The sequence below is a fragment of the Leuresthes tenuis genome, unplaced genomic scaffold, assembly GCF_036924035.1.
Source record: "Leuresthes tenuis unplaced genomic scaffold, fLeuTen1.0.hap1 SCAF_40, whole genome shotgun sequence".
Lineage (NCBI taxonomy): Eukaryota > Metazoa > Chordata > Actinopteri > Atheriniformes > Atherinopsidae > Leuresthes > Leuresthes tenuis.
The window spans coordinates 422,272-446,371 of NW_027325394.1; the positions used below are offsets into that span (position 1 = coordinate 422,272).

General features: G+C 44.2%; 5 non-coding genes and 1 pseudogene across 5 annotated transcripts; 2 read left to right on the forward strand and 4 right to left on the reverse strand.

Moving 5' to 3' along the window:
- The first annotated feature begins 661 nt into the window (after positions 1-661).
- Positions 662-852, forward strand: LOC140285451 (U2 spliceosomal RNA). The gene has a single exon (XR_011910488.1). It is a non-coding gene; the product is annotated as a U2 spliceosomal RNA (small nuclear RNA).
- Positions 853-6,040: 5,188 nt separating this feature from the next.
- LOC140285389 (U2 spliceosomal RNA) lies at positions 6,041-6,231 on the reverse strand. The gene has a single exon (XR_011910453.1). It is a non-coding gene; the product is annotated as a U2 spliceosomal RNA (small nuclear RNA).
- A 10,167-nt stretch (positions 6,232-16,398) lies between these two features.
- LOC140285411 (U2 spliceosomal RNA) lies at positions 16,399-16,543 on the forward strand (annotated as a pseudogene).
- A 4,653-nt stretch (positions 16,544-21,196) lies between these two features.
- Positions 21,197-21,384, reverse strand: LOC140285460 (U2 spliceosomal RNA). The gene has a single exon (XR_011910497.1). It is a non-coding gene; the product is annotated as a U2 spliceosomal RNA (small nuclear RNA).
- A 275-nt stretch (positions 21,385-21,659) lies between these two features.
- Positions 21,660-21,773, reverse strand: LOC140285424 (U5 spliceosomal RNA). The gene has a single exon (XR_011910464.1). It is a non-coding gene; the product is annotated as a U5 spliceosomal RNA (small nuclear RNA).
- Positions 21,774-22,184: 411 nt separating this feature from the next.
- LOC140285442 (U2 spliceosomal RNA) lies at positions 22,185-22,374 on the reverse strand. Its single transcript, XR_011910480.1, has one exon. It is a non-coding gene; the product is annotated as a U2 spliceosomal RNA (small nuclear RNA).
- Between the last annotated feature and the right edge of the window lie 1,726 nt (positions 22,375-24,100).

Consider the following 24,100-nt stretch of genomic DNA (forward strand, 5'->3'; position numbering starts at 1 on the left):
TTGCTCCCTGCCTATTTTCCTACAACTCACTATGTGTGCGCACACCTTTATTCACAAACTCTTCAACTTATACTCTTTTACCGAAGCTGCTACAGCTCGATTGGCCAAATACCCTTAGATCCTATTTCGGTGAATTTGACATCTGCCTTACATATAACAGATTAGCGGTTTAGCAGTTTTGATTTAGTTTGAGTGAAGGAATTCATTTTATAGCAAAATCCGAAATCGTGAAGAACTCATGGAAGTAAGCTTATTCTCGGATTCCTGAATCTTTAGATTTGCTCTTTGTTTTACTGCAAAGTACAACGTTGAGCAGCACTAATGAGTTGTTTCTATTTTTGGCAGGCTTTACCTTTGCGGATGAAGCCCTTTCTGTCTGTGCAAAAGAAATCTTGTTACTGTGCAGAGTGACTTCTCTGAGTAGAGTCGCCTTACTTGTTGCGACTGTGCCAATGTTCGAAGCTGGAGTGCAAAGTTGTTGCTTGAATGGTGCTCGCTGGAGCGTGCGGTAGTGTAAAGTTATACCATTTAAAAGGGCTGAAGAGTGCTCAGTGCAGCGGGTGGGCCGAGGTGCAAAGTGACACTATGGCCATAAAAAGAACACCGCTACAAGTGCGCATTGTGCCAGGAAGGGCCCTCGGACGTGAACCAGTGGACAGTTATCGCTTCTCGGCCTTTTGGCTAAGATCAAGTGTAGTATCTGTTCTTATTAGTTTAATGTCTGATGTGTCCTCTATGCGAGGACTACATATTAAATGGATTTGTATCAATAGGAGTTGAAAAAGGAGCTTGCTCCGTTCACTCCAAGCATCGACCCGGTACTGTAGTGCCCCTGGGAACGGTGCGCTCTCCTCTGCTCTTGTGAAAAAGCAAACAGCGGTGCAGGATGGAAGTTTCAGGGAGCCCAAGATGAAACTTTCTTTTAGTCTGCTGAGAAAAGAGAGTGAATGCGAAGTAGACTTTAACACGGTTCTGGGAGCGAGCCGAGTGCGGGCTAACCAGGAGAATTGCTTGAAAGAAACGCGACACCGAATGAGCGGTCAGAACAAAGCCTCAATACGGTGTTCCTGTGGTGTTTTTATAAAATGCGGTGAAAAAAAAGGTGTGAATGCCCCATAGAAAACTAAAAGGTGGAGCGGAAGTGTTCGGCTGCAAGAAGGTGTGAATGTCCGACTATATTTGGTGAAAAGCAGGTGAAGCAAGGTCTGAATGCCCAACCTTACATCATCAAAAGCGAGATCAGAGGTTTTTGGCTGCAAGAAGGCCATAGTTTGCCAAAAGTGGGTAAGGTGCGAATGACCGACTAAATATCAACAAAAGTGGGGGCGGAGGTCTTCGGATGCAAGTGGGTGTGAATATCCCACCATAGAAGTATGGTGGAGAGGAAGCTGTGAATGGCCGACCATAGTTTGCAAAAAGCGGGTGAGAAAAGGTGCGAATGTCCAACCATACATGATCAAAACAGGGAGCGGAGGTGTTTGGCTGCGACAAGGTGTGAATGTCCACCCATAATTAATGAAAAGCGGGCAACAAGTAGGTTCGAATGCCCAACCATACATCATCAAAAGCAGGAGTGGATGTGTTTGGCTACAAGAAGATTTGAATGTCCGAGCATAGTTTGTAAAAAGCGGGTAAGAAAAGGTTCGAATGCCTGAACATACATCATCAAAAGCAGGACTGGATGTGTTCGGCTACAAGAAGGTTTGAATGTCCGACCATAGTTGGTAAAAAGTGGGTATGAAAAGTTTCGAATGCCCAAAATCGGCTGAAAAAAACTGTTGGGCTGCAAAAAGGTGTGAATGTTTGACTAAAGTTTGTAAGACAAGGTTCGAATGCCTGACCATGTATGATCAAAAGCGGGAGCGGAGGTATTCAGCTGCAAGAAGGTCTAAATGTCCATCATTAATTGCTAGAAAACATGAAACAAAATTTTTGAAAATCAATCTGCATATGATCATAAGTGGGAGAGGAGGTGTTCAGCTGCAAGAAGGTGTGAATGTCCTACCATAATTGCTGAAAAATGTGTTAGAAACGGTAGGAATGCCGGACCATACATCATCAAAAGCTAGAGAGGTGGTGTTCGGCTGCAAGTAGGTGTGAATGTCTGACTAAAGTTCAAATATATTAACAAAAGCGGGAGGAGAGGTCTTCGGATTAGTGGTTGAGAATTTCCAACCATAATCTATAAAATGCGGTGAAAAAAAAGGTGTGATAGAAACCTAAAAGGTGGAGCGGAAGTGTTCGGCTGCAAGAAGGTGTGAATGTCCGTCTATAGTTGGTGAAAAGCAGGAAAAGCATGGTCTGAATGCCCAATCTTACATCATCAAAAGCGAGATCAGAGGTGTTTGGCTGCAAGAAAACGGGTAAGGTGTGAATGACCGACTAAATATCAACAAAAGTGGGGGCGGAGGTCTTCGGATGCAAGTGGGTGTGAATATCCCACCATACAAGTATGGTGGAGAGGAAGCTGTGAATGTCCGACCATGGTTTGTAAAACGCGGGTAAGACAAGGTGCGAATGTCCGACAATGTATGATCAAAAGAGGGAGCGGAGGTGTTCGGCTGCAAGGTCTGAATTTCCAACCATAATTTGTAAACACCGTTGAAGAAAAGCCTCGAAAGCCCGACTATACACCATCAAAAGCGGGAGCAGAGGTGTTCAGCTGCAAGAAGGTCTGAATGTCCACCAATAATTACTGAAAAATGGGTAAGAAAAGGTGTGAATGCCCAACTATACATCATCAAAAGCAGAAGTGGATGTGTTCGGCCACAAGAAGGTTTGAATGTCCGACCATAGTTTGTAAAAGGCGGGTAAGAAAAGGTTTGAATGCCCGAACATACACAATCAAAAGAGGGAGCGGAGGTGTTTCGCTGCAAGAAGGTGTGAATGTCCGAGCATAGTTTGTAAAAAGTGGGTAAGAAAAGGTTCGAATGCCCGAACATACACCATCAAAAGAGGGAGCGGAGGTGTTCCCCTGTAAGAAGGTGTGAATGTCCAACCATTGTTGGTAAAAAGCGGGTAAGAAAAGGTTAAAATACCCGACTCTACACAATCAATAGCGGTAGCGGAGTTGTTCGGCTAAAAGAAGGTGTGAAAGTCCGACCATGGTTTGTAAAAAGCGGGTAAGAAAAGGTTCGAATGCAAAAATATACACCATCAAAAGCGGAAGCCGAGGTGTTCGGCTGCAAGTAGGTCTGAATGTCCACCCATAATTAATGAAAAGCGGGCAACAAGTAGGTTCGAATGCCCAACCATACATCAACAAAAGCAGGAGTGGATGTGTTTGGCTACAAGAAGGTTTGAATGTCCGAGCATAGTTTGTAGAAAGCGGGTAAGAAAAGGTGCGAATGCCCGACAATGTATGATCAAAAGAGGGAGTGGAGGTTTTCGGCTACAAGAAGGTTTGAATGTCCAACCATAGTTTGTAAAAAGCGGGTAAGAAAAGGTGCCAATGCCCGAAAATACACCATCAAAAGAGGGAGCGGAGGTGTTCCGCTGTAAGATGGTGCAAATGTCCGACCATAGTTGGTAAAAAGCGGGTAAGAAAAGGTTCGAATGCCCGAATATATACCATCAAAAGCGGAAACGGAGGTGTTCGGCTGCAAGAAGGTGTGAACGTCCGACAAAAGTTTGTAAAAAGCAGTTAAGAAAAGGTTTGAATATCCAACCAAACATAATCAAAAGTGGGAGCAGAGCTGTTCGACTGCAAATAGGTGTGAATGTCCACCCATAATTCCTGAAAAATGGGTAAGAAAAGGTGCGAATGCCCAACCATACATCATCAAAAGAAGAAGTGGATGTGTTCTGCTACAAGAAGGTTTGAATGTCCGACCATAGTTTGTAAAAAGTGGGTAAGAAAAAGTTCGAATGCCCGAACATACACCATCAAAAGAGGGAGCGGAGGTGTTCCGCTGTAAGACGGTGTGAAAGTCCGACCATAATTGGTAAAACGCGGGTAAGACAAGGTGCGAATGCCCGACAATGTATGATCAAAAGAGGGAGCGGAGGTGTTCGGCTGCAAGGTCTGAATTTCCAACCATAATTTGTAAACACCGTTGAAGAAAAGCCTCGAAAGCCCGACTATACACCATCAAAAGCGGGAGCAGAGGGGTTCAGCAGCAAGAAGGTCTGAATGTCCACCAATAATTACTGAAAAATGGGTAAGAAAATATGTGAATGCCCAACTATACATCATCAAAAGCAGAAGTGGATGTGTTCGGCCACAAGAAGGTTTGAATGTCCGACCATAGTTTGTAAAAAGCGGGTAAGAAAAGGTTCGAATGCCCAAACATACACAATCAAAAGAGGGAGCGGAGGGGTTTCGCTGCAAGAAGGTGTGAATGTCCGAGCATAGTTTGTAAAAAGTGGGTAAGAAAAGGTTCGAATGCCAAAATATACACCATCAAAAACGGAAGCCGAGGTGTTCGGCTGCAAGTAGGTGTGAATGTCAGATCATAATTTGCAAAAAGCTGATGAGAAAGGTGTGAATGACCGACAATAATTACTGAAAAATGTGTTAGAAAAGGTAAGAATGCCGGACTATTCATCATCAAAAGCAGAGAAAAGGTGTTCGGATGCAAGAAGCTGTGAATGTCCAGCCACAATTACTCAAAAACGGGTAAGAAAAGGTAGTATTGCCAGACCATAAATGATCAAAACAGCGAGCGGAGGTGTTCCGCTGTAAGAAGGTGTGAATGTCCGACCATAATTGGTAAAAAGCGGGTAAGAAAAGGTTAAAATACCCGACTGTACACAATCAATAGCGGGAGCGGAGTTGTTTGGCTACTAAAAGGTGTGAAAGTCCAACCATACATCCTCAAAAGCAGAACTGGATGTGTTCGGCTACAAGAAGGTTTGAATGTCCGACCATAGTTTGTAAAAAGCGGGTAAGAAAAGGTTCGAATGCCCAAACATACACCATCAAAAGAGGGAGCGGAGGTGTTCCGCCATAAGAAGGTGTGAATGTCCGACCGTAGTTGGTAAAAAGTGGGTAAGAAAAGGTTAAAATACCCAACTGCACACAATCAATAGCGGGAGCGAATGTGTTCGGCTACAAGAAGGTGTGAAAGTCCGACCATGTTTTGTAAAAAGCGGGTAAGAAAAGGTGCGAATGCCCGACAATGTATGATCAAAAGAGGGAGCGGAGGTTTTCGGCTAAAAGAAGGTCTGAATGTCCAACCATAATTTGTAAAAACCGGGGAAGAAAAGGCTTGAAACCGATTCAGACATGGATAAATATGAAGGACAAAGCAGTTTTAACTTGGTTTGAGTGAAGGAATTCATTTTATATCAAAATCCGAAATTGTGTAGAACTGGTGATAAGAAGCTTATTCTCGGATTCCTGAAAAGGTTTAGTGTTGTTCTTTGGTATACTGCAAAGTAATACTTTCTATTTTGTTGAAACCGATTAAGTTAAAACTGCTTTGTCCTTCATATTTATCCATGTCATAATAGCTTTAAACAAAAAAGAACGTTGTACTTTGCAGGATAGGAAAGAACAACACTAAACCTTTAGGAATCCGAGAATAATCTTCTTTTCACGAGTTCTACACAATTTCGGATTTTGATATAAAATGAATGCCTTCACTCAAACCAAGTTAAAACTGCTTTGTCCTTCATATTTATTCATGTCTAAATAGCTTTAAACAAAAATCATCAGGCTAGTTGGCATAGCCACCTTCCCCATGGTGAGCTTTGCTTGGTTGAGACGCTTGCCCCCCCCCCCCTTGCTCCTCGGCTGACCAAGTAGGAACAATCGGGCCCTATTCGATGGCTGCCTTGTCTTTTACTCTGTGCAAAAGACAAGGCAGCCACAAACAACATGGGAACACCGTATTGAGGCTTTGTTCTGACCGCTCATTCGGTGTCGCGTTTCTTTCAAGCAATTCTCCCGGTTAGCCCGCACTCGGCTCGCTCCCAGAGCCGTGTTAAAGTCTGCTTCGCATTCACTCTCTTTTCTCAGCAGATTAAAAGAAAGTTTCATCTTGGGCTCCCTGAAACTTCCATCCTGCACCACTGTTTGCTTTTACACAAGAGCAGAGGAGAGCGCACCGTTCCCAGCGGTACTGGAGTACCGGGTCGATGCTTGGAGTGAACGGAGCAAGCTCCTTTTTCAACTCCTATTGATAAAAATCCATTTAATATGTAGTCCTCGCATAGAGGACACATCAGACATTAAACTGATAAGAACAGATACTACACTTGATCTTAGCCAAAAGGCCGAGAAGCGATAACTGTCCACTGGTTCACGTCCGAGGGCCCTTCCTGGCACAATGGGCACTTGTAGCAGTGTTCTTTTTATGGCCATAGTGTCACTTTGCACCTCCGCCCACCCGCTGCACTGAGCTCTCTTCAGCCCTTTTAAATGGTATAACTTTACACTACCGCATGCTCCAGCGAGCACCATTCAAGCAACAACTTTGCACTCCAGCTTCGAACATCGGCACAGTCGCAACAAGTAAGGCGACTCTACTCAGAGAAGTCACTCTGCACAGTAACAAGATTTCTTTTGCACAGACAGAAAGGGCTTCATCCACAAAGGTAAAGCCTGCCAAAAATAGAAACAACTCATTAGTGCTGCTCAACGTTGTACTTTGCAGTAAAAGAAAGAGCAAATCTAAAGTTTCAGGAATCCGAGAATAAGCTTACTTTCTTCTTTCTTCTTCACGATTTTGGATTTTGCTATAAAATGAATTCCTTCACTCAAACTAAATTAAAACTGCTAAACCGCTAATCTGTTAAATGCAAGGCAGATGTCAAATTCACCGAAATAGGATCTAAGGGTATTTGGCCAATCGAGCTGTAGCAGCTTCGGTAAAAGAGTATAAGTTGAAGAGTTTGTGAATAAAGGTGTGCGCACACATAGTGAGTTGTAGGAAAATAGGCAGGGAGCAATGCCGGCTGGGGTATATGTTCTTGTATGTTGTCTGACTGTTTGATTTGAATATGTTGTGTAAGTGTCCTGTTGAATGTTACATGTTTGGGCTTTGACACGCTTCACTGTGGTTGTTAACTGTGTGGTGTGTCCTGAAATGTTATATGTTTGGGCTGTGTGACATGCTTAATGCTTTTCAGTAGCAACCCACTTATTCATATATAGCAACTGACAACATAAGAAGTCCGGACATCTTTGATAGTAGTTGTAGAAGTATCCTTATTGATAATAGATAAACTAATTCATAGTGATAGAACAGTAGATGAACAGGTGCCTGCACATGTCTCATGAAAATAAAATGGGTGTATGATTGCTGACGGCAGAGCAATACTGCCAAACTTATGAGTTCTTGTGGCAAACTTGATTCAGTGTCTTGACGTGTATACGCTGTTTCGCTGACTTGTCACAAGAAACAAAGTGTGTTTGATAAGATCCGACCATTTTATTACGGGAGGATCAGTATGTATGGATTCTGATGTGACTGATAAACCCATTCGTATCTTAAGCATAATCTAATACGTGAGACAACGCCCTGGCACACAATCAAAAAAAAAAAGAGAGAGAGCGGTTTTGTGTCCCCACAGTCCATAATGTAGAAAAGAGAGAAAAAAGCCTTTCTGATTTGGTGTGTGTGCTCACAGTGCAGAGTGTAGAGAAAAGAGAGAAAAGAAAGCCGTTTTGGTGTCACGGGAGTTGTGACTTAAACACACACATTTCTGAATTGAGAAAGGAAATTATTTTAGAGGAAGCACTAGAGTTTAGATCCCACATTTGTTGATAGGCATTCATTTAATTTTTCTTTTAATCAGTTTTAAAGTGAATACTAACTGAGAAATGAAAAAGGTGAAGAGTTTAGAAGCTTGGTTCAAGAGCAAAACTTGGTTTATGATCAGCTGAGTCTCTAAACAGAACAGCAAAGGGCTTCATCGAACATTTAAAAAAGATTCAGATTGTTAGAATATCCAGAATTTATAGAAATGGTGGTGATTACTCTTATTTTCTAGAATGGAAATAACTGCACCATGTCTGTTTTATGAATTTAAGGGGCTAAAAAGTTTTGTTCTCGTTTTTCTATGATTAACCGAATGTATGTGAGAGTCCAAACAGACAGAAGGGTTACGGCCGAGCGCTGGACCTTCCAAAAAAGATGAGACAGGCTGGACCCGTGCCATACTAGTTAAGACCTGCCTGTGGATAACAGGTTCTTTAAACTCTCACAAACTCACACACGTTCGCACACATACACCCATACACACACACATTCTTGAACTTGCTGCAAGATTAAACCTTTGCATTAACTGACTCCAGCAACTCTGAGTCTCATTGAGAGACTTTTCTCAACAATTGGGTCCTCAAACCAGATCTCAACGTTTTTTCCGCTGTCCAGGGTCGGAGCTGAAACCGTGCACGGGGGAGTCCAGTACTCCTAATGAAAGACCCCCTGCTGAATTGCGGTAATTAGGGGCCAGTGTCCACTGAAAGGGGGAAAAAGGGACGAGATCGTACTTTTGAATCAATGGCCAGAAGCCATTGGCAGTGCAGGCATCAACAATAATGGTGTTATTTCACCCATTAACACTTAAGGTACCTCATGCAGTGGCTGTGATATGGTTACTTAACAAAATATCTTTACCAGACATCTCTCCTACATAACAGTTCTTCTTTCACAGCCACACCTTGTTGTCGAGAGATGTGCTACACTTAATCCATCCACACTGCTACCTACCCCACAGATGGAAAGCCTCATGATTGCATGTCAGAAATAACCATCAGTGTTTTACCCAGGCCAGACTTAACTGATATACGTTATGAAAATGCAGAAATAACTATATTTATTCAACAGGTCAAGCAAAAAACCCTGATGGCACAAATGCTACAGGATTTACAGTAGTAACAAAAACTGAAGTTTTCTTAAAACAACCACTACCAAAAAATTACTCTGTTCAAGCGGTCGAATTGGTAGCTTTAACTGAAGCTTGTAAATTAAATAACAAAAAGGTTGTTAACGTTTACACTGACAGTCAGTATGCTAAGTGTGACCAAATTTAATCTGCAGAGGCAAAAGTTTGCAAAGCATGGAGATCTGTGAGGGAGTCTTCTGCCTGCAAAGAGAGGGAAGCGAAAACAGGAAAAGATTTAGCTGCTTGCTTAGCTGCAGCATCAGCTCTGGCATTGCCACAAGCAACAGGATCGTCTGAGTTAGTGTGAGCCGCACACTTACAGACCGAGATTGCTGTAGGCAAAAGGATCGCATCAAGAAGATCAGAAACCTGCTTGGAGTTCAGAATAGTTTTACCATCTGATTTAAGGAAATGCCTGTGTTTCCACAGCGCACCAAAGTCATGAACAACACCAAAAGCATATCTGGAATCTGTGTAAATAGTGACTTACCAGCTGCCAACTTACAAGCTTCAGTAAGTGCAATAAGCTCAGTAGTTTGAGCAGAGAAATGTTTAGGAAGAGAACCAGACAACAAAGTGTCATGTGAAGAACATACTGCAAACCAAATACAGTTAGTACCTGTGGCTGGATCACGCAAAGCTGATCCATCTACAAAAAGAATCATGTCAGAGTTTGGAAGAGGAGTCTCTAAAAGATCAGGTCGGGGTGTACAAACTTGTTCCAAAACAGCTTCACAGTCATGAGGCTCCCCATCCTCAGGAGTCGGAAGCAAAGTAGCAGGATTCAGAACAGTACAACGTTTAACAGTGACATTTGGCATATCACAGAGGTGTATCTGAGCCAACGAGCAGTTGAAAGATGTGAAGTTTTCTGCTCGAGAAGAATAATGGCAACAGCATGAGGAACCAAAACAGTCAAATTAGCGTAGCCCACAATATCTTGGGAGGCCAGGACAGCTTTCTCTGCAGCTGCAACAGCACGAAGACAACCAGGCAGGCCTGCAGCCACAGAGTCCAGTTTTGCTGAGAAATGAGCCACTGGCCTTTGCCTGCCCCATGTTCCTGCATAAGAACAGATGTCATACAACCATGCTTCTCATCAACTGCCTGTATGAAAGGTTTATGAGGATCTGGAATGCCAAGTGTTGGTGCTGTTTGAAGAGCCAGCTTAAGCTGACTAAAGGCTGATTCAGCCTCAGGAGTCCATGGAACACGATCAGCTGACTGGAGGCCTTTACCATGGATAAGAGCACCTAAGAGAGCTTCGAGAAAAGAGTAGTTAGGAATAAAGTTCCTGCAGTAAGATGTTATACCTAAGAATGACATAAGCTGTTTTTTAGTAACCGGTTTAGGAATGATCTGAACTGCAGCAACACGTTTAGGAGAAAGTGAGCGCCCATCCTTAGAAATCACATGACCCAAAAAGGTGACTTCGTCCTGTACAAACTGTAAATTAGAAAGGCTGGCTTTATGGCCATAAGAAGGAAGATGTTTCAACAGATTCACTGTCTTTTTCACACTGTTGTTTAGATGGACTACATAAAAGGATGTCATCCACATACTGCAAAAGAGCAGAGCCTGTGGTTGATTGAAGTTAATCCAGACTAGCTTTGAGGGCAGCATTGTAAATAGTGGGACTTTCACAGTACCCCTGGCATAACCGGGTAAAAGTCCAAGATCTCCCTTCAAACTAAAAAGCAAACCAAAATGGGCTATCAGGGTGCACTGGCGACAAGTCAACCACTGAGAAAAACTGTGCATCTGATGTAATTTGAGACAAAATAGTGTGTGGGTTGGGCACAGTAGGAGCATGTGGCTGAACTGCAGCATTCACCGCTTGGAGGTCCTGTACAAAACGCCATTCATCTGGCTGGCCAGCATCTTTAATCTTTTTAACAGGAAACAATGGAGTAAGCACAGGTGAATTTTCAAAAGGAACAATAACGCCTGTTTTCTGAAAAGATTGAAAAACAGGTTTAATCCCTTTAATTGCTTCAGGCTTAAAAGGGTATTGTTTTTTACATGGACAAAAGTCTGATTTAGGGGTGACAATTACTGGTTCACAGCCTTTTATCAACCCCACATCATATTTGCTCTTAGCCCAAAGATCATTGGGCACTTCAGCCAACATGGGTATCGAAGACAAATCTGTTTCAGATAAAAAACATGCTTCAAAATGTGATTCTGTGGTAGGAATTAAGTCCACAGTTCTTTGACAATGCATTGTACTCAAAAATGTTTTTTTGTACGCTGACAATCGTTCAGAAAACATTAAATTTGGATCAGCAGGTGAAACGGTCCACTCCATTTCTCTCTGACATGTAGCAACAAACTCTCCCACACCTTGTCACTGCCAGTGTGTACGTTTGGCCAAGGAAATGTGAGGGCGAGTACCACAAACATTAAAAAAATCGAAGTGCTCTGGAGTGAGCGACACAGCCAATAAAGTAGGCGCACATATTTTTTCACTTCTTCTCATAGTCATTGTCAGGCCCCAAAGAAATGTGTGATGTGCAGTGCAAATCAGTAGGTTGCATGAAATCAGAAAGGGGTGAAACTAACGCTTTTGCTTCTTCCACTAGTTGTTGTGAAAAAGGAGAGCTGGGAAGTTTCCACTCATAAGCATATGTAAGTGCCGATGAATCAAACTGCACTGCTGTGAAAACTTTGTCAGACTGTAACATAACCTTAACACCCTCTGGTGTAGAAGTTAAAATAATGCCTAATTTACACATGAGATCAAAGCCCATCAGGTTAATGGGACACAACTCTGATAACAAAAATGAGTGTTTGAAGGAGAGCTCATCGGGAGTGACAACACGCAATGGGCATTGTCATTTTCTCCTTCACAACCTGGCCTGATGCAGACATAGAGTAAACGTGGTTTCCACTTAACTTTGGAGGACAATCAAACTCCCCTGACGTCACTACTGATGAAGATAATTTCCTATATTCTGAGAGAAATATCTTTGCTCTAGGACGGAAATAGCATGCAAAACTTTACTACGTGAATCACAGTCGGCAAGCGTTTCTTCACTACACAGAGCAGGAAAAATGTGTGAGTGTGTTTATGCTATCACCCATTAGTGGAGGCTCCGCTGCCGCGTGACGTCCAGAACCTGCCTCCCACCCTCAGTCAGCCTTTTGCCCAATTTCATCACTTTTCAGCTGTGGACAGTCCTTCTTCCAGTGTCCAGTCTGGCCACAGTAAAAACAAATATTCGGATCATAGCTCTGGCGTGGCCCATTTCGACCTCCTCTCCCACACGTCCACGTCTTCGACTTCGGCCTCGTCCTCTGTTTACACACACTGCGTAATACATGGTCATGGCTGCCAAATGCAGCTCCTTTTCACACTTGTCCCTTTTGGTTGTCTTACGCGTCTCAACTTGGTTATGAGCATGGCGAGCATATCGGCGAACGTCAGCCAAACGAGGACCCTCACACCATCCCACGTAAATGTTCTTTACTTCAGTGGCGACATCTGGCATGAGGCCTTTAATTATTGCATCGCAAACTGTGGCCTTCTCTCAGCCAAACACCTCTGATCTCGCTTTTCATGATGTAAGTTCCTGCGTATGCTGCCGCTTACCTGGATGACGTCATCATCCATAGCAACAGCTGGGCGGAGCATGTTCAGCAGATGGCGGCAGTGCTGGAGTCACGGGGCTCACGGCCAAACCAAAGAAGTGTGCAGTTGGATGGAGGGAGGTACGGTATCTGGGGTACCACTTGGGCGGCGGACTGGTGCGTCCACAGGTAGACAAGACAGCAGCGATTGCAGCCTGCCCAAAACCTAAGACCAAGAAAGAGGTGAGGCGGTTTTTGGGGCTGGCCGGATATTACCGGCGATTTATTCCCAACTTCGCGGAGCTGACCAGCCCTTTGACCAACCTTACCCGAAAAGGTGCCTCTGATCCGGTCCGGTGGACGAAGCAGTGCCAGGTGTCACTTGAGAGGGTAAAGCAGACCCTCTGTGGGGAGCCTCTTCTCCACACACCTAACTCCTCTCTCCCATTTGTCCTGCAGACTGATGCATCGGGAAGGGGGTTGGGGGCTGTTCTGTCCCAGCAGGTGCGGGGCGTTGACCACCCAGTGCTTTACATCAGCCAGAAACTATCCGAGAGGGAGACCAGATACAACACGGTGGAGAGGGAGTGCCTGGCCATCCGGTGGGTGGTCGGCGCTCTGCGGTATTACTTGCTGGGGCGCCCATTCACCCTTTGCTCGGACCTTGCTCCCCTCCAGTGGCTCCACCGAATGAAAAATGTCAATGCACGGATCACCCGCTGGTATCTGGCACTACAGCCTTTTAAATTCAAAGTGGTCCATAGGCCGGGGGCACAGATGGCTGTGGCCGACTTCCTTTACAGCTCGCATGGCGAGGTGTGTGTGTGTGTGTGTGTGTGTGTGTGTGGGGGGGGGGGGGGGGGGGGGGGGGGGGTTAGGCCGGACCGCTCCCCGGCCAAGGTCAGGCGGTGGAGGTATGTGGAGGGGGCGTGGTGCATCAGCTGCAGGAGAGAGCTGTGGAGAGAGCTCTGGGGAGCAGGACTAGGTGAGTGATTAGTACACCGGCAGTCACTTGTCTAATCACTCTCCTCTTTAAAAAACTCAGAGCTGTAAGGAGGATTGAAGTGGAGTCGGCAGCACGAACCGGGAGGGAAGGCCTGCGAACGACTCCACATTCATGAAAAAGGGTTAAATAAACTATACGTTGAACCGTCCTCTGTCTCTGAGTCTCTCTGAAAGAACCCGCAGTGGCAACAGGCCGCCTCAATGTGGAATTATTAAAGACAGTAAAGGACGATCTCTCTCGTTGGAAGTCCTTACCTATATCACTTATGGGGAGAGTTACAACCATTAAAATGATGATACTACCAAAAGTTAACTATCTGTTCTCAATGATCCCCATAAAACCACCTGCTACTTGGTTTAAGTCACTAGATTCATGCATCTCTAAATTTCTGTGGAAAAACAAACCACCACGTATTAGTTTAAAAACCCTACAGAAGACCAAGGACAGGGTGGATTAGATTTACCTAATTTTCAGCACTATTCCTTAGCCAATAGGTTACAGTATATATCAAAATGGTTTAAACCTAGCCCAATAGATGAACATGGATAAGTATAGAACAAGCATTGTGTGATAATCTGGAAATCTCTGACCTGCCACTTATTAGTCAAATAGTGAAAAATCACAAATGTTTCAAAAGCATTAACATCAGCACCTCTCTGACAGCCTGGTGGGAATTTCTTAAAATAACAAAGTCTTCACTTGTCCCGTGTAAGCTTACACCCATCTGGAACAATCCTGACATCCTGCAAAACAAAAAAATGCTAAACTTTACTCTGTGGAAGATCAAAGGAATCAAACATCTGGAACATATAATCCAAAATGGACATTTTATTTCATTTGATGAGCTCATATCACAACATGAGATAGGCAGCAATAAATTCCTAGAATATCAACAACTTAAGTCTATAATAACAAAGAAATATATCCTCCACCAACCAGACTTACAACTCCCGATTAGGGTAGCAGAATTTCTAAGCATCTGCACCCCTAAACTACTATCAAAAATATATAAATTATTGTCTAAGATAGATGACACAATGTCTCTACCGTCCTCAAAATGGGAGGCAGATTTATCCATCAGTTCTAGTCATAGCTTCTGGCCACAAATATGTTTGAACACCTTCACAATGACTCGAAATCCTAATTTACAGCTCATACAATACAAAATTCTTCATAGAACACACTATACAGGACAAAGGATGTTCAGGATGGGTCTAACACACTCAAACATCTGCTCACATTGCACAGATAACACACCTGATGATTATGCACACGCTTTGTGGTTTTGTGCGCCTGTCCAGAAGTTCTGGCTTGAAGTCTGTGCGGACCTATCAACATGGCTAAAGTGTAGCATTCCTGCATGCCCCACACTGTGCATACTGGGTGACTTAGACAACATCAACGTGGAATTTAGCTTAGCACACATGATCCTCACAGTGTTATGTATAGCAAAGAAAACTATTCTCATGAACTGGAAAGCGAAGAACAATCTGTGTATTAACCAGTTTAGAAATTTTCTTTTAGATTATATTAGCATGGAAACAATGTCTGCTTCCTCAAAACATCAATTGGCTGAATTTAATTCTCTCTGGTCCCCTCTGATTAGCTTGATCACATAGTGTTGGTGGTGGGTTGATGTCCCGTCGCTCTGGGCGGTTGGGTGTGTGCTGGGGGGGGGCTGTGTGGCTTCGGGCGTCTGGTGGTCTCTCGGGTCGTGGGGACCGGGTTGGTCATTGCTGGGGGGGACTGTGTGTCGGGCTTGGAGGGCAGTTTTGGGGGCTTGCGGGTGGGGCTGTCTTGCGGTGTGGGGCGGGGTCCCTTAGGGGCCTTGGGGTGGTGGCTGCTGGCTCTGTACCGGGTGACGGGGCCGCTCTGGCGTGGGTGGTGGAGCTGGGCCTGGACCTGGTGGCTTGCCGCTGCCTTGCGCCCGGGGCGGGGCCCTGCCTGTGCCTGGGGGGTCTGGGTTGCCCTGGACATGCCACAGTATGCGTGGGTTGGTGCAGGTCCTGGTGCCGGCCTTGTTGCTCTGGGAACTCCAAGGTGTCCGCAGGTGGTTGTTTTTTTTAGGGTGTTGGGGCGTGCGGTGAGGAGGAGGGGGTCTGTATGGGGGTGTGCTTTTCCCCTGTTGGGGGGGGCCTGGGGGGGCCTGGGTGATGGTGGGTCTCAGGCCCGGGCTGCTGCGACTGGTGTAACCGGGTGATTTGTTTGTTTGTTTGTTTGATTTTTGTTGTTGTTTGTTTGTTTTTGTAGAGGTCCTCTGGGGTGGGGTTGGGTTGAGTGGGGTGGGGCGGGATGGGTTCCTTCTGGGGGTACAGTAGCTCCCGGAATATGGTGACTGCAGGCCCCGAGCCTGGTGGACATCAGGCCCTCCTGCCCTGTGTTGGGTCCCAGGTAGCGGGGATGCCTATTGCAGCCAGTCTCTGGCTGCCCCCTCCGGGGTGGGAGGGACCAGGAGGATGAATTATTTATTCTGCTAGTTTATATATTGTAAACATAAACAATAAACAATTATAAAACTTCCCTTGGCAAAGCAAATCTGTTTGGCATAAAGGTATTCAGACTACAATTCTGCTGCCATAATGCACAATTCCGGATTTTGATATAAAATGAATTCCTTCACTCAAACCAAGTTAAAACTGCATTTTCCTTCATATTTATCCATGTCTAAATAGCTTTGAACAAAAAAGAACGTTGTACTTTGCAGGATAGGAAACAACAACACTAAACCTTTAGGAATCCGAGAATAAGCTTATTTTTACGAGTTCTACACAATTTCGGATTTTGATATAAAATGAATTCCTTCACTCAAACTAAGTTAAAACTTCTTTGTCCTTCATATTTATCCATGTCCAAATAGCTTTAAACAAAAAAGAACGTTGTACTTTGCAGGATAGGAGAGAACAACACTAAACCTTTTCAGGAATCCGAGAATAAGCGTCGTTTCACGAGTTCTACACAATTCCGGATTTTGATATAAAATTAATTCCATCACTCAAACCAAGTTGTGATATGTCTATGCAAGGACCACATATTAAATGGATTTGTATCAATAGGAGTTGAAAAAGGAGCTTGCTCCGTTCACTCCAAGCATCGACCCGGTACTGCAGTGCCGCTGGGAACGGTGCGCTCTCCTCTGCTCTTGTGAAAAAGCAAACAGCGGTGCAGGATGGAAGTTTCAGGGACCCCAAGATGAAACTTTCTTTTAGTCTGCTGAGAAAAGAGAGTGAATGCGAAGTAGACTTTAACACGGCTCTGGGAGCGAGCCGAGTGCGGGCTAACCAGGAGAATTGCTTGAAAGAAATGCGACACCGAATGAGCGGTCAGAACAAAGCCTCAATATGGTGTTCCTGTGGTGTTTTTATAAAATGCGGTGAAAATAAAGGTGTGAATGCCCCATAGAAAACTAAAAGGTGGAGCGGAAGTGTTCGGCTGCAAGAAGGTGTGAATGTCCGACTATATTTGGTGAAAAGCAGGTGAAGCAAGGTCTGAATGCCCAACCTTACATCATCAAAAGCGAGATCAGAGGTGTTTGGCTGCAAGAAGGCCATAGTTTGCCAAAAGCGGGTAAGGTGCGAATGACCGACTAAATATCAAGTAAAAGTGAAGTAAAATATAAATAAAAGTGGGGGCGGAGGTCTTCGGATGCAAGTGGGTGTGAATATCCCACCATACAAGTATGGTGGAGAGGAAGCTGTGAATGGCCGACCATAGTTTGCAAAAAGCGGGTGAGAAAAGGTGCGAATGTCCAACCATACATGATCAAAACAGGGAGCGGAGGTGTTTGGGTGCGACAAGGTGTGAATGTCCACCCATAATTAATGAAAAGCGGGCAACAAGTAGGTTCGAATGCCATACCATACATCATCAAAAGCAGGAGTGGATGTGTTTGGCTACAAGAAGCTGTGAATGTCCAGCCATAATTACTCAAAAACGGGTAAGAAAAGGTAGTATTGCCAGACCATAAATGATCAAAACAGGGAGCGGAGGTGTTCCGCTGTAAGAAGGTGTGAATGTCCGACCATAATTGGTAAAAAGCGGGTAAGAAAAGGTTAAAATACCCGACTGTACACAATATATAGCGGGAGCGGAGTTGTTTGGCTACTAAAAGGTGTGAAAGTCCGACCATGGTTTGTAAAAAGCGGGTAAGAAAAGGTGCGAATGCCGGACAATGTATGATCAAAAGAGGGAACGGAGGTTTTCGGCTGCAAGAAGGTCTAAATGTCCAACCATAATTTGTAAAAACCGGGGAAGAAAAGGCTCGGAAGCCCGACTATACACCATCAAAAGCGGGAGCGGAGGTGTTCAGCTGCAATAAGGTCTGAATGTCCATCAATAATTGCTAGAAAACATGAAAAAAAATGTTCGAATATCCAACCGCACATGATCATAAGTGGGAGAGGAGGTGTTCAGCTTCAAGAAGGTGTGAATGTCCACCCATAATTCCTCAAAAATGGGTAAAAAAAAAGGTGCGAATGCCCAACCATACATCATCAAAAGCAGGACTGGATGTGTTCGGTTACAAGAAGGTTTGAATGTCCGAGCATAGTTTGTAAAAAAATTTCCAGTTCACTCCATTAAATGCTTTTTCTGCATCTAGAGAGTCGATTGTGGTTTCCAAGTTGTTGATGGTAGAATAGTCTATGAGATTAATGATCCGGTTTCTGAACGAACTGTTGTGCCTACTGCTCTTCAGCCTGTCAAATGAAACGTAGAATTTAAAACGTGACAAATGAACGAAGACCCAAGGAGTTGAGTCGTAAACTAATCAATACTGTTTCCTGTGCGAGGACCTGTCAGTCGAGGAGTTGAGTCATGAACGAATCAATACTGTTTCCTGTCCTGCTGACTGAGCTTATGAAGCTGCCGCCTGCCATGTGGTGAGGAAGGGTACTGCATGAAAATGAACGAATCACTCACTGAGACAACTCGTTACTCCCGAGTCATATAAAAAATTTGTTCATGTCGAACGAATTGCTCACGAACGACACATCACTATCTATTTGACGAGTTATGCATGAATTCGGATTTTGCAATAAAATTAATTCCTTCTCTCAAACCAAGTTCAAACTGCTTTGTCCTTCATATTTATCTACTTCTAATCTAGTTTCAACAATAAACAACCCCACATCATATTTGCTCTTCGCCCAAAGATCATTGGGCACTTCAGCCAACATGGGTATCGAAGACAAATCTTTTTCAGATTAAAAACATGCTTCAAAATGTGATTCTGTGGTAGGAATTAATTCCACAGTTCTTTGACAATGCATTGTACTCAAAAATATTTTTTTGTATGCTGACAATCGTTCAGAAAACATAAAATTTGGATCAGCAGGTGAAACGGTCCAATCCGTTTCTTTCTGACATGTAGCAACAAACTCTCCCACACCTTGTCAATGCCAGTGTGTAGGTTTGGCCAAGGAAATGTGAGGGCGAGTACCACAAACATTAAAAAAATCGAATTGCTCTGGAGTGAGCGACACAGCCAATAAAGTAGGCGCACATATTTTTTCACTTCTTCTCATAGTCATTGTCAGGCCCCAAAGAAATGTGTGATCTTCAGTGCAAATCAGCAGGTTGCATGAAATCAGAAAGGGGTGAAACTAACGCTTTTGCTTCTTCCACTAGTTGTTGTGAAAAAGGAGAGCTGGGAAGTTTCCACTCATAAGCATATGTAAGTGCAGATGAATCAAACTGCACTGCTGTGAAAACTTTGTCAGACTGTAACATTACGTTAATACCCTCTGGTGTAGAAGTTAAAATAATGCCTAATTTACACATGAGATCACAGCCCATTAGGTTAATGGGACACAACTCTGATAACAAAAATGAGTGTTTGAAGGAGAGCCCATCGGGAGTGACACACGCAATGGGCGATATCATTTTCTCCTTCACAACCTGGCCTGATGCAGACATAGAGTAAACGTGGTTTCCACTTAACTTTGGAGGACAATCAAACTCCCCTGACGTCACTACTGATGAACATGTTCCTATATTCTGAGAGAAATATCTTTGCTCTAGGACGGAACTAGCATGCAAAACTTTACTACGTGAATCACAGTCGGCAAGCGTTTCTTCACTACACAGAGCAGGAAAAATGTGTGAGTGTGTTTGTGCTATCACCCATTAGTGGAGGCTCCGCTGCCGCGTGACGTCCAGAACCTGCCTCCCACCCTCAGTCAGCCTTTGGCCAAATTTCATCACTTTTCAGCTGTGGACAGTCCTTCTTCCAGTGTCCAGTCTGGCCACAGTAAAAACAAATATTCGGATCATAGCTCTGGCGTGGCCCATTTCGACCTCCTCTCTCACACGTCCACGTCTTCGACTTCGGCCTCGTGCTCTGTTTACACCAACTGCGTAATACATGGTCATGGCTGCCAAATGCAGCTCCTTTTCACACTTGTCCCTTTTGGTTGTCTTACGCGTCTCAACTTGGTTCTGAGCATGGCGAGCATATCGGCGAACGTCAGCCAGACGACGACCCTCATACCATCCCACGTAAATGTTCTTTACTTCAGTGGCGACATCTGGCATGAGGCCTTTAATTATTGCATCGCAAACTGTGGCCTTCTCTCAGCCAAACACCTCTGATCTCGCTTTTCATGATGTAAGGTTGGGCATGCAGACCTTGCTTCACCTGCTTTTCACTAAATATAGTCGGACATTCACACCTTCTTGCAGCCGAACACTTCCGCTCCACCTTTTAGTGTTCTATCACACCTTTTTTTTCACCGCATTTTATAGATTATGGTTGGAAATTCTAAACCACTCTCATCCGAAGACCTCTCCTCCCGCTTTTGATCATAGATTGTCAGGCATTCGCACCTTGTCTTACCCGCTTTTTACAAAATTTAGTCGAACATTCACACCTTTTTGCAGCCGAACACAGTTTTTTGCAGCCGAATTTGGGCATTCGAACCTTTTCATACCCACTTTTTACCAACTATGGTCGGACATTCACACCGTCTTACAGCGGAACACCTCCGCTCCCTCTTTTGATGGTGTATGTTCGGGCATTCGAACCTTTTCTTACCCGCTTTTTACAAACTATGCTTGGACATTCAAACCTTCTTGTAGCCGAACACATCCACTCCTGCTTTTGATGATGTATGGTTGGGCATTCGAACCTACTTGTTGCCCGCTTTTCATTAATTATGGGTGGACATTCACACCTTGTCGCAGCCAAACACCTCCGCTCCCTGTTTTGATCATGTATGGTTGGACATTCGCACCTTTTCTCACCCGCTTTTTGCAAACTATGGTCGACCATTCACAGCTTCCTCTCCACCATACTTGTATGGTGGGATATTCACACCCACTTGCATCCGAAGACCTCTGCCCCCACTTTTGTTGATATTTAGCCGATCATTCGCACCTTACCCGCTTTTGGCAAACTATGGCCTTCTTGCAGCCAAAAACCTCTGATCTCGCTTTTGATGATGTAAGGTTGGGCATTCAGACCTTGCTTCACCTGCTTTTCACCAAATATAGTCGGACATTCACACCTTCTTGCAGCCGAACACTTCCGCTCCACCTTTTAGTTTTCTATGGGGCATTCACACCTTTTTTTACACCGCATTTTATAAAAACACCACAGGAACACCGTATTGAGGCTTTGTTCTGACCGCTCATTCGGTGTCGCGTTTCTTTCAAGCAATTCTCCTGGTTAGCCCGCACTCGGCTCGCTCCCAGAGCCGTGTTAAAGTCTGCTTCGCATTCACTCTCTTTTCTCAGCAGATTAAAGAAACTTCCATCCTGCACCGCTGTTTGCTTTTTCACAAGAGCAGAGGAGAGCGCACCGTTCCCAGCGGCACTGCAGTACCGGGTCGATGCTTGGAGTGAACGGAGCAAGCTCCTTTTTCAACTCCTATTGATAAAAATCCATTTAATATGTAGTCCTTGCATAGACATATCACATATTAAACTGATAAGTACAGATACTACACTTGATCTTAGCCAAAAGGCCGAGAAGCGATAACTGTCCACTGGTTCACGTCCGAGGGCCCTTCCTGGCACAATGCGCACTTGTAGCGGTGTTCGTTTTATGGCCATAGTGTCACTTTGCACCTCCGCCCACCCGCTGCACTGAGCACTCTTCAACCCTTTTAAATGGTATAACTTTACACTACCGCACGCTCCAGCGAGCACCATTCAAGCAACATCGGCACAGTCGCAACAAGTAAGGCGACTCTACTCAGAGAAGTCACTCTGCACAGTAACAAGATTTCTTTTGCACAGACAGAAAGGGCTTCACCCGCAAAGGTAAAGCCTGCCAAAAATAGAAACAATTCATTAGTGCTGCTCTCCACGGAAGTCTTTAGTAAAAGGCGAAAGACTTGTACATTATGAAGAGAAACCAGTGTATGATTATCCATCACTGCGGGAGCAGGGCATCAGGCTAGTTGGCATAGCCACCTTCCCCATGGTGAGCTTTGCTTGGTTGAGACGCTTGCTCCCCCCCCTTGCTCCTCGGCTGACCAAGTAGGAACAATCGGGCCCTATTCGATGGCTGCCTTGTCTTTTACTCTGTGCAAAAGACAAGGCAGCCACAAACAACACGGGAACACCGTATTGAGGCTTTGATCTGACTGCTCATTCGGTGTCGCGTTTCTTTCAAGCAATTCTCCCGGTTAGCCCGCACTCGGCTCGCTCCCAGAGCCGTGTTAAAGTCTGCTTCGCATTCACTCTCTTTTATCAGCAGATTAAAAGAAAGTTTCATCTTAGGCTCCCTGAAACTTCCATCCTGCACCGCTGTTTGCTTTTTCACAAGAGCAGAGGAGAGCGCACCGTTCCCAGCGGCACTGCAGTACCGGGTCGATGCTTGGAGTGAACGGAGCAAGCTCCTTTTTCAACTCCTATTGATAAAAATCCATTTAATATGTAGTCTCGCATAGAGGACATATCAGACATTAAACTGATAAGAACAGATACTACACTTGATCTTAGCCAAAAGGCCGAGAAGCGATAACTGTCCACTGGTTCACGTCCGAGGGCCCTTCCTGGCACAATGCGCACTTGTAGCGGTGTTCTTTTTATGGCCATAGTGTCACTTTGCACCTCCGCCCACCCGCTGCACTGAGCACTCTTCAGCCCTTTTAAATGGTATAACTTTACACTACCACACGCTCCAGCGAGCACCATTCAAGCAACAACTTTGCACTCCAGCTTCGAACATCGGCACAGTCGCAACAAGTAAGGCGACTCTACTCAGAGAAGTCACTCTGCACAGTAACAAGATTTCTTTTGCACAGACAGAAAGGGCTTCATCCGCAAAGGTAAAGCCTGCCAAAAATAGAAACAACTCATTAGTGCTGCTCAACAACAACAAGGCAGATGTCAAATTCACCGAAATAGGATCTAAGGGTATTTGGCCAATCGAGCTGTAGCAGCTTCGGTAAAAGAGTATAAGTTGAAGAGTTTGTGAATAAAGGTGTGCGCACACATAGTGAGTTGTAGGAAAATAGGCAGGGAGCAATGCCGGCTGGGGTATATGTTCTTGTATGTTGTCTGACTGTTTGATTTGAATGTGTTGTGTAAGTGTCCTGAAATGTTATATGTTTGGGCTGTGTGACATGCTTAATGCTTTTCAGTAGCAACCCACTTATTCATATATAGCAACTGACAACATAAGAAGTCCGGACATACTTTGATAGTAGTTGTAGAAGTATCCTTATTGATAATAGATAAACTAATTCATAGTGATAGAACAGTAGATGAACAGGTGCCTGCACATGTCTCATGAAAATAAAATGGGTGTATGATTGCTGACGGCAGAGCAATACTGCCAAACTTATGAGTTCTTTTGGCAAACTTGATTCAGTGTCTTGACGTGTATACGCTGTTTCGCTGACTTGTCACAAGAAACAAAGTGTGTTTGATAAGATCCGACCATTTTATTACGGGAGGATCAGTATGTATGGATTCTGATGTGACTGATAAACCCATTCGTATCTTAAGCATAATCTAATACGTGAGACAACGCCCTGGCACACAATCAAAAAAAAAAAGAGAGAGAGCGGTTTTGTGTCCCCACAGTCCATAATGTAGAAAAGAGAGAAAAAAGCCTTTCTGATTTGGTGTGTGTGCTCACAGTGCAGAGTGTAGAGAAAAGAGAGAAAAGAAAGCCGTTTTGGTGTCACGGGTGTTGTGACTTACACACACACATTTCTGAATTGAAGGAAATTATTTTAGAGAAAGCACTAGAGTTTAGATCCCACATTTGTTGATAGGCATTCATTTAATTTTTCTTTTAATCAGTTTTAAAGTGAATACTAACTGAGAAATGAAAAAGGTGAAGAGTTTAGAAGCTTGGTTCAAGAGCAAAACTTGGTTTATGATCAGCTGAGTCTCTAAACAGAACAGCAAAGGGCTTCATCGAACATTTAAAAAAGATTCAGATTGTTAGAATATCCAGAATTTATAGGAATGGTGGTGATTACTCTTATTTTCTAGAATGGAAATAACTGCACCATGTCTGTTTTATGAATTTAAGGGGCTAAAAAGTTTTGTTCTCGTTTTTCTATGATTAACCGAATGTATGTGAGAGTCCAAACAGACAGAAGGGTTACGGCCGAGCGCTGGACCTTCCAAAAAAGATGAGACAGGCTGGACCTGTGCCATACTAGTTAAGACCTGCCTGTGGATAACAGGTTCATTAAACTCTCACATACACAAACTCACACACGTTCGCAC